We start from the raw sequence: 9508 nt of genomic DNA on the forward strand, positions 1-9508 counted from the left end.
TAAACGATAAGTTAATATGTAATTTTTTTAATAATTTAAGGAATTTACCGAATTGTTCGTCTGTGTGGTCTTTCCTTGTCGCATTGGGGTATGGAACACGAGGTTTGTACTCTTTACTTACCGGTGTTTTTTCACTGTGGTCTACCTCACTTTTGCTTCTACTTACCACAATTTCTTGCCTCGGTTTTGGTTTTTGTTCAGGTTCGACTAGCCCTTCCTCATTTTGAATGGTAATTGCATTGAGTTGTTCCCTTGGGTTAGACTCAGTGTTACTCAGCAAGCTACCTTGTGGTCGTTCAGAAATTAATTTGGCGAGTTGGCCTATCTGAGTTTCGAGCCCTTGGATCAACGCTTGTTGATTCTTAAGTGCTATTTTGATATTCTGAAAGCGAGTTTCTGACACTGAGATAAACTTTGTTAGCATCTCCTCAAGGCTCGGCTTCTTTTCCTATTGGTAAGGTGGTTGTTAAAAACCTGGAGGATGCTGTGGCCTTTGATTCCCTTGATCAGCCCGCGAGAAGTTGGGATGGTTCCTCCAACTTGCATTATATGTGTTACTATATGGGTTATTTTGAGATCTAGAATTATTATTACCCATATATTGAACTTGTTCCTCCTCGGTGCTGGGGCTAAAGGGTTGATATTCTGTGTATGCTTCTCCTTCATTTGAATCTCACCTCATCACTGGATGTATCTGAGTAGAACCACACAAACCGTCAATATTTTTATTTAAGAGTTCTACCTGGTTAGATAGCATAGTAACCGCATCGAGGTTAAAAACACCGACTGCTTTCGTTGGCTTTGTTCTCATAACTTGCCACTGATAGTTATTTAGTGACATCTCTTTAATAAATTCGTAAGCCACTTCAGGTGTTTTGTTATTGATAGTCCCACTAGAAACTGCGTCGATAAGTTACCTTCTTGAAGGGTTCACGCCATTGTAAAACGTTTGAACCTGCAACCATAAAGGTAACCCATGGTGAGGGCACCTTCTCAATAGGTCCTTGTATCTCTCCCATGCATCATAGAGTGTCTTTAGATCCATCTGTACAAAAGAAGAGATATCATTTCTCAATTTAGCCATTTTAGCCGGTGAAAAATATTTAAGTAAAAAATTTTCGGTCATTTGTTCCCAAGTAGTGATTGACCCTCGTGATAACAATTTCAACCACTGTTTAGCTTTGTTCCTCAATGAAAAGGGAAACAACCGAAGGCGAATGGCATCATCAGAAACGCCATTGATTTTAAAAGTGATGCAAAACTTTAAGAAATTCGCAAATGAGCATTTGGGTCCTCGTCTTGCAAACCATCAAACTGAACAAAATGTTGGATCATTTGAATTGTGTTAGGTTTTAGTTAAAACTTATTTGCAGCAACAGCAGGCCTAACTATACTCGACTCAGTTCCTGTTAAAGTAGGTTTAGCATAATCATACATAGTGCGTGGAGTAGGATTCTGATTTACTGGATCAGCAGCTATCGCAGGAGGTAGCAGGTTTTCCTGATTTTCAGCCATCTCCTCGGTTGTGGTGTGAATGTTGTCCGCTTGCTCTTCCTCTGTGTATCTTAGGCTTTGCCTTATTTCTCTTCGATTTCTGCGAGCTATGCGATCGATCTCACTATCAAAAAGTAATGGTCCCGATGGGTTTCTTCTAGTCATGCACTAAAAACTTGAGTGTTCCTAATATCTTATTTCCCCGACAACAGCGCCAAAAACTTGATCGTGATATTCGCAACAGGTTTTAAAAAGTTATAATTAATCGTTCTTGAAACTAACTATTATCACGATGAAGGCAAGTGTACCTATCGAACAGTAATATAGCTTTAGCAAGACCAGATTGTCGAACCCAAAGGAACCAAGAGTACTTGTAATTACTTTCTTTTTATTATCTAGCCTAAAAATTAAGGGATGTATTATCTAAACTAATTAACTAAACCAAGGGTTCACAGAGAGAAAATTGGGGAAAAGCTTTTGGGAAAACTCGATTGATTAAGACAATACCCAAGGAAAAATCCACCTAGACTTCACTTATTATTTGACTCTGAATCAGACAATTTATTCATTTGACTTGATCCGTAGAAATCCCTAAGTTATATTATTATCTCTCTCAAGACAAATAACGTCTAACCCTAGGTTGATTAGTTGAAATCTCTTTCTAATTAACACCCTAGTGTTGCATTAACTCGATTTATGGACTCCCTTTTTAGGTTTCACCCTAATCTGGTAAAATCTTGTCACCTTATCTCTAGGCATGCGATCAACTCTGCTTAATTATGACAAATTTACTCTTAGACAGGGTCTTTTGCTCCTTTGAATAAGTGCATCAACTTGAATCAATATCCTGGAATATTAAAACAAGAATTAAGAACACATAATTAAGAACAAGCCAAATATTTATCATACAATTCAGATAATAATAACAAGATTCATCTTAGGTTTCATTCCCCTTAGGTATTTAGGGGTTTTAGTTCATAATTATGAAAGAAAACATCTCAAAAGAAAAATGATAACAAAACATAAAGAAACCCTAAAACTCCTGAAGGAAATTGAAGGGAGATCTTCAGTCTTGTAAGGATAATTCGGCTTCTGAGATGGATCAATCGGCTTTATTTGAGTAATTCCTTGCTTCCTACTCCATGTGTCTGCTCTAAGTGCCTCCTCAGGTGTTTAAATAGGCTTTAGAATGCCTAAAAACCCTCAAGAGTGGCCTTTTCTGAATAAGACTATACTTGGGCTCGATAGGGACACGCCCGTGTGACACACTCATGTGCGATTGCTTCAGACCGTGGTTAAGGCTATTAAATAGGCACGGGCATGTGGTCTACCCGTATAAGTTGTGCTTCGATTCTGCCAAATGGACACGGCCGTGTGGCCTACCCGTGTAAGGAAGTTCAGGCAGTGTTGATTTCCCACATTGGCCCATTTTCTCTGTTTTCAGTCCGTTTCTCATTCCGTTTACTCTTCTGTGCTCTCATAAGTATAAAACAAGGAATTAAAGGATTCGAAGCATCGAATTCATCAAATCTAAGAAGAAATCATCGATAAATGTGCTAAGTATGGGATAAAAATATGTACAAATTACGGTTTATCAACTAGGATATTGAAATGGCATTTTGATGTATGTTTGGGTGTTTTTTAGGTCCCTTTTTAAGTGTGCACAAATGAGTTGAATGTTCATGCAGGGTTAGGTTATGAAATGGATTGATTTAGATGAAATTTGGGTTCACACGACTTGAGACACAGGCGTGTGACTCATCTGTGTGAAGTACACGGCTTAGCGACATGGTTGTCTGTCATCTAAGAATTTATTAGGCTTGGCGACATGGTCGTGTGTCATCTGAGAATTTATTAAGGTTCCAAGTTAGTGAGTTACACGGTTTAACACACGACATGGCACATGGGAGTGTGGGGCAACTTCGAGAGTTATAAGGTCTAGCACACGGACGTGTGACACACCGTGTGGCCCTACTCAGAGAGTTAATCGGGTGAGGACATGGTCGTGTGTCCCTAACGGTTTGAGACACAGGCATGTAACCCTTATTTTGCAAACTTTTCATCTTTTTCCTTAACTTTCCAAATTATTTCAAATTGGTCCCAATTTGCTTCTAAGATATTCTTTAAGGCCTCAAGGGCCGATATAGGGACAGTATGCATGTGAATGAATGATTTACGATGTGATTTATTTATGGGATGATATAATGTTTAAATTTTTTCGATTATACGATAATACTCTATAACCCTAATTCGGCGACGGATACGGGTTAGGGGTGTTACAGTTTCACTAATACTTAACCAACAAACCAATATCTCATTTATTTCCTAAAAATCATAGATAATCTAAAAAAAATAAGGCATGACTAGTCTCTCTCTATTCAAAAACCCGATTCTACTAACCTTCGATTCTTGAGATGTTACAACAATTGGTAAAGTAATTACTAAAGAGGTTATCATTGAAATGGTCTGATAGATGATATATTTGGAATGATCCGTGTTGTGTTATTAATAGTATGTTTACTTGTGCGCTTGTTATATGTTAGTGGTAAAAATGAATGATATGTGGAGTATGGAGGAATGTAATGACAGATGAATGTTGAAGAAATGCCATGTTATACACCTTGCATCACATGTTATTGGTTTTGCTGAGGTTCAGACGGATTGTACAGAGAATGTATATGCATGATATTTGGTTTTGCAAAGGTTTGGTTGGATGGTATGAAGATATATATGCACATTTTATGATAACCTTAGGTGGGTTCTTTTAAGTATGAGACTCTACGGAGTCTAAGGCTTAAAACCTCACACATGTAAGCAACCCCTTTGGCCATGGGCATACACAAGATAAGGCAATCCTTTGGATTTATCTCATGATTTAGGTTACAGTAATCCACAGGCTTGTTCTCTAAGCTTCATAACAAAGTTATACTTGGAATTTGTTCTTGTGAAGGTCCGTGAAATAGTTCATGTATATGAATTTACATTTGTACGTAAATATTCATCCATGGATATGCATGTATGATTCAACCATTTATGATTTTTCATCCATGAATCTCTTATATAAATCTGTACGTATGATGGTCCACTAGATTTATCTTTATGATTTAAGCTATGACAATCTACTAATCTTATATTCAAGTTTAAGAGCTCAAAAAGACTTATATTCAAGTTTAAGAGCTCAAAAAGACTATCTTTCATAAGAGTCGGTGTGGAATATTATCCAACCAAGAGATTATAAGGGCTTGTTCTTATGTTCAAGCTATGGGAGTTTGCATAAATTATTTTTCTCAAGCCAAAACCCGTAGGGATCTCTTTTCATGTAGGAGTCCGCTAATGACTTCTTTAAGTCGAGAGTTTGTAGTGACTATCAGCCAAACAAGAGTTTGGTAGTGACTCTCCGTCAAGCAACAGTCTGGCAGCAACCATTATTTAAGATTAAGTTCATAAGAAAGAATCCACATATATGAATCTATGATTATAATTCTGCATATAAAGGTTTGCAAGTATAGTTTTCAAGTATGTATTCACCAAGCTCGAGTCCACGTAGATAAGATTTTATGTGTAAATCTACAAGTAAAAATTCTCCAAGTGCAAATCTCCATGCATAAGTTTTCTTTTATCGTATGTTAATCTGTAATGATAACAATTGATACGGTAATTTACATATGTTCTATTGGCAAAGAGGTAATAATCCATCTTGTATGACATCAGTGCAAATGGGTAAGCAAAATCATTCCGCATTGTAGCCTATAGCACGAGTGATAGAAATGGAGGGTTGTGTCAGTGTAGAAGAGTACAAATTCTCAAGTGGAGCAAACCCCAGGAAGGACAAAGTATGCCAGGAAGATGTGCGAATTATACTAGTGCAAGTGATGTTGAACAACAGATCAAATCCATGAAGTTCTCACTTATAAATTCATAAATGGTATGTTATATTAGCAACTCACTAAGTTCACTTGAATTTGCTTAGATTTTGTTATGTTTTCCAAGTATAACGATTTATAATAACGATTTATATAAGGAGTTGAAGAGGGATCAAGCCAGAATTCGTTCAAGTTTAGGCAAACTTGTGTTCTTATCTGTAACATGCAACCTAAAGGTTGAGCCTCAGGGTTAGAAATCTTTTTGCAACCAAGCATGAACCGTAGTATTGAAATCAATTCAAAATATTAAAGCTATTATTGTAAATTTTTCATAAATCTGCCTGTTAAGATGTTTTTGTCAATATGCAAACTAAGTTAAGTTTGATTAAATAAGGCATATTTGGTTGTTTTAGTCACATTAGTCATCATTTTTTTTGTAAATTGTTTATAGTTTGTTTTCAAAGTTAGTGTGACATCTTGTAACCGAACCCATCGATCGAGTCAGGTATAGGGTGTTAACAAATAATGTGATTGATTTTGGGGGTCTAGAATTTATCTTGCTTTTCAAGTTGTCTTTTTTCTTTTCCTAACCAGAGTTGTGCCCATGAATCTTGCCAAGGATTGATTCCAAGATTTTCTCACTTCATATATGCTCGCATTCTAACTCGGGTTTGGATCTATTTGAGATGGCAAATTTCCTTAGGATTCCAATCTACCAATTGTTATGGAATCCAAATTTTGATGTTTTTTCCTTCATGTCCTACAGAAATTGAAGAGTTTCAGCAGCAAGTTTACTGACAATATCTTCTAGAAACAAACTTCAAGTTTGGGATTGTCAAGGGGGGAAGGCCTTAGTTGGTATGATTGATTGTAATGGGGTTTCATTCTGTAGGTCAAATTAGGGTGGTCCCTCTATCCAGTGTTATGATTCCTCAGTAATGTTGTGTTGTGGGTAGCTCATGCACAACTTTTTAAGATGCTCCCAATAATCATAAAGGGACTCTGAATCCCTTTGTCGTACATCACAAATTTCCCTTCTCAACTCAATTGCTCGGGATGTTGGAGAGAACCTGTCAAGGAATAACGAGATATGTCAACCCATGTGTTAACTGACTAGGGGACAAAAAAATTGTCACTTTCTAGCGGAGTTAGCTAAAGAAAAAAGCAAAGCTCAAAGTTTAATTTGGCTATTGGTAACTCCCAATGGTGTCATACCGAAACAAACCATGTGGAATTCCTTTCAGATGTTTATGTAGATTTTCATCCTACAAACCATGCAAAGTGGGAAATAAGTGTATCAAGCTCGATTTAAGTTTAAATGGTGCCACTACAGCCGGGTAAGTGATACATAATGATTTTTGTTCATTCGGTGCCGCAACAAGTTCTCTAATAGTACGATCAGCCATGACTTTTGATACACGTGGTGGATCTTCGTTTACTCTTGTATCACAAAGTAGTTCGTCGATGATCTCTAACACTATTGTACTTCTCTGGTTTCATCGTCTGCAACTTCAAACCCGTCTAGTAGTTTACCACGTCTTATTGTTTCTGTTTGTAACACTAGGGAAATTTTCTTGATTCCGGGGTCAAACTCTAGTGGTTCTCTTGGATTTTACCTAGTCATAAGAAAAATTTAGATTACTAGCAATCCTTGGCAACAACGCCAAAATTTGATGGGTGTCAAATCCACCAAAAATAAATCCTATACCAAAAACCATAAAATAAAATTTATAATTAACAAAGTGGGGTTGATCCTACAGGGATTGATCAACAACGTTCGAATTTCTCACAACTAGGGCACTTTGTGGGCAATTTAATGCCCACGACTCTTACAATCCTGCTTAAAACAAATAATGGATGATTAAAGTAATATGAACTTAAATAAATAGAAATCAAAGAATGGTAAAACAATAAATAAAAACTTATTTCTAAATTAAATAAAATAAACCGAATTGATGATTATTCCAGCCCCAAAAATGACTTCGGTCTCAGTTCCAGAATTGATCACAAATTATTGATGTCTTCTGTCTCACTTGCAATCTAATTATAATGATCAAAGACGCCTCAACCATCAATTCTTCCTTAATCGTAAATTAACCGCAGGAACCACCTAACAATTAAGCCTTATCAAACAAATAGCCCTGAAAGTCGCTTCCATGGTTTAATCCTTCTGGATATTTCCTTAATCATAAAATAACCACAAGAACCACCTGACAATTAAGCCTTATCAAACAAATAGCCCCAAAAGTCGCTTCCATGGTTTTATCCTTCTGCAACTTTGTAAACTAGAAGAACTCCACTCTAATTAATGATCTCAACCGTTAAATCATTTAAATTAGATCACTTAATCTTATGGTTTCACCCAACTGTAGTCCTAATCGAACCACGCCAACTTGTTCTTTGGTAAAGTAATTTGACGCTGAATTAATTGTACTAACCGTGTCTCGTTCCCAATAACATGCAAGGGATTCTTCTTGAAAAGATGCTAAAAACAATACTATGAGATAATCCTATTTATCTCTTGAAACAGAGAAAAAACATATACCATCGAAAAGAGTTAATCCCAGTACCAAAATTTAATTGACCTTTAGTTAGAAAATAATTTAATTACACATAAAACAAAGAAATTAGAGTTGAAAAAAGCTAAAAGGGAAAATAAAAAAAGAAAAAGAAAAGAAAGAAAAGCAAACAGGAGCATGGAATGGCGCAAGCCAAAATATGAAAGAAAGAAAGAAGGAAATTTTGTGTTATCTCTCCAGCAAAATCAAGGACGTCATTCCCTTCACAATTTTCAGTTATTAAATTGGGAATGAAAATTTAGTATTCAGTTCCTACACAATTTCTTAATGATAAAATTAATTATTTATTTAAATAAAATATAAGAAATAAAATTTAATCCTAAGTACATTTTTAATAGAAATCATTATAAATAATATCTAAATAAAAATAAAAATAAAAATAAAATAATCTTAATTTTTTTAACAGTCTCATTGTAGTTTCAAATTGTATCTACTCTTTTTTAATACAATGCCTAGAACTACTCATAACCTCTCCGTAACTCATAAATAAGAAGATAATGTGCTCCAGCGCGCACTCAAACTCACATTCTTCTATATTGACAATAACGTTAATACCAATCGTATTTAGACTCAATCGACAAAATAATCTAAAAAATTTAAAAGGTCTTGTATGTCAAAATGTTGTTCCCATACTCAAATCTTTCATATGACTTCATAATTTCATTTATTTTCTGTATTTTAGATTTACATTGCACCTATATAAAAATTAAACAATAAATGTTAAAATTAATAACATTGTGACCACAATAGACTAAAATAAAGCACATAAATATGTAAAATTCACACCATATTAATGGGTAACATCATAGTCTTCACCTGAAATCATTAGTGGGTTAAAACCATTCTAATTAAATCTGAAAAAGAAAATAAGACAATTGGGTGATGAGGAATAATTAATTTAGCAGTTTGTAGCCTTTTATAGACCAAAAACACAAATTGAGTTTTGGTAGAAAGAATTGTGAAGATCCTTGTACATCAAAGTCTAAAACTTTTTAATCGCTCTATTATTCTCCTTCACTCTTATACTTATTTGTCTAGCTATTGAGAATGCATGTCTCAATCATGTCTTCGACAATGTTTTCAATACAACATGGACAGATTCAATTCAAGCCATCGACTCCTTTGCCTTGCCTTGCTCTTGTTTTTGTTTCTGTTTTTTTTTTAATTAGGACTTGGGGACATTGAATATTTGATTAACATATTTAAATTAAGATATGAATAAAACAAATATATATGATATGTTATGATTAATTCTCAATTTGAATTAATCTCACTAGGACTTAGGACTTACAATTGTATATCTTATACATACCAGAATATTTATTAAATATTAAATATTTGTAATAATATATGTAGTTATCTAATTTTTAAGTGAATTTTTAAAAATTGAATTATTATAATACGCTACACAAAATATAAGATATCAATTGAGATATAACACAAAACAGTATTAGAAAAATAATTGAAACATTCACAAAAAATTGCCTTAGATATGAAAAACATCTTAAAATTTATAATAATTACCTTTTCGATTATATTCACCTTCTCTTTATATTTCGAAAATTTATAATA

General features: G+C 34.6%; 1 non-coding gene across 1 annotated transcript; it reads left to right on the top strand.

The window, feature by feature from the left end:
* Positions 1-971: 971 nt before the first annotated feature.
* Positions 972-1078, top strand: LOC121229747 (small nucleolar RNA R71). Its single transcript, XR_005927702.1, has one exon. It is a non-coding gene; the product is annotated as a small nucleolar RNA R71 (small nucleolar RNA).
* Positions 1079-9508: the final 8430 nt, after the last annotated feature.

Source organism: Gossypium hirsutum, chromosome A05 (assembly GCF_007990345.1).
Source record: "Gossypium hirsutum isolate 1008001.06 chromosome A05, Gossypium_hirsutum_v2.1, whole genome shotgun sequence".
In the NCBI taxonomy this organism is placed as follows: domain Eukaryota; kingdom Viridiplantae; phylum Streptophyta; class Magnoliopsida; order Malvales; family Malvaceae; genus Gossypium; species Gossypium hirsutum.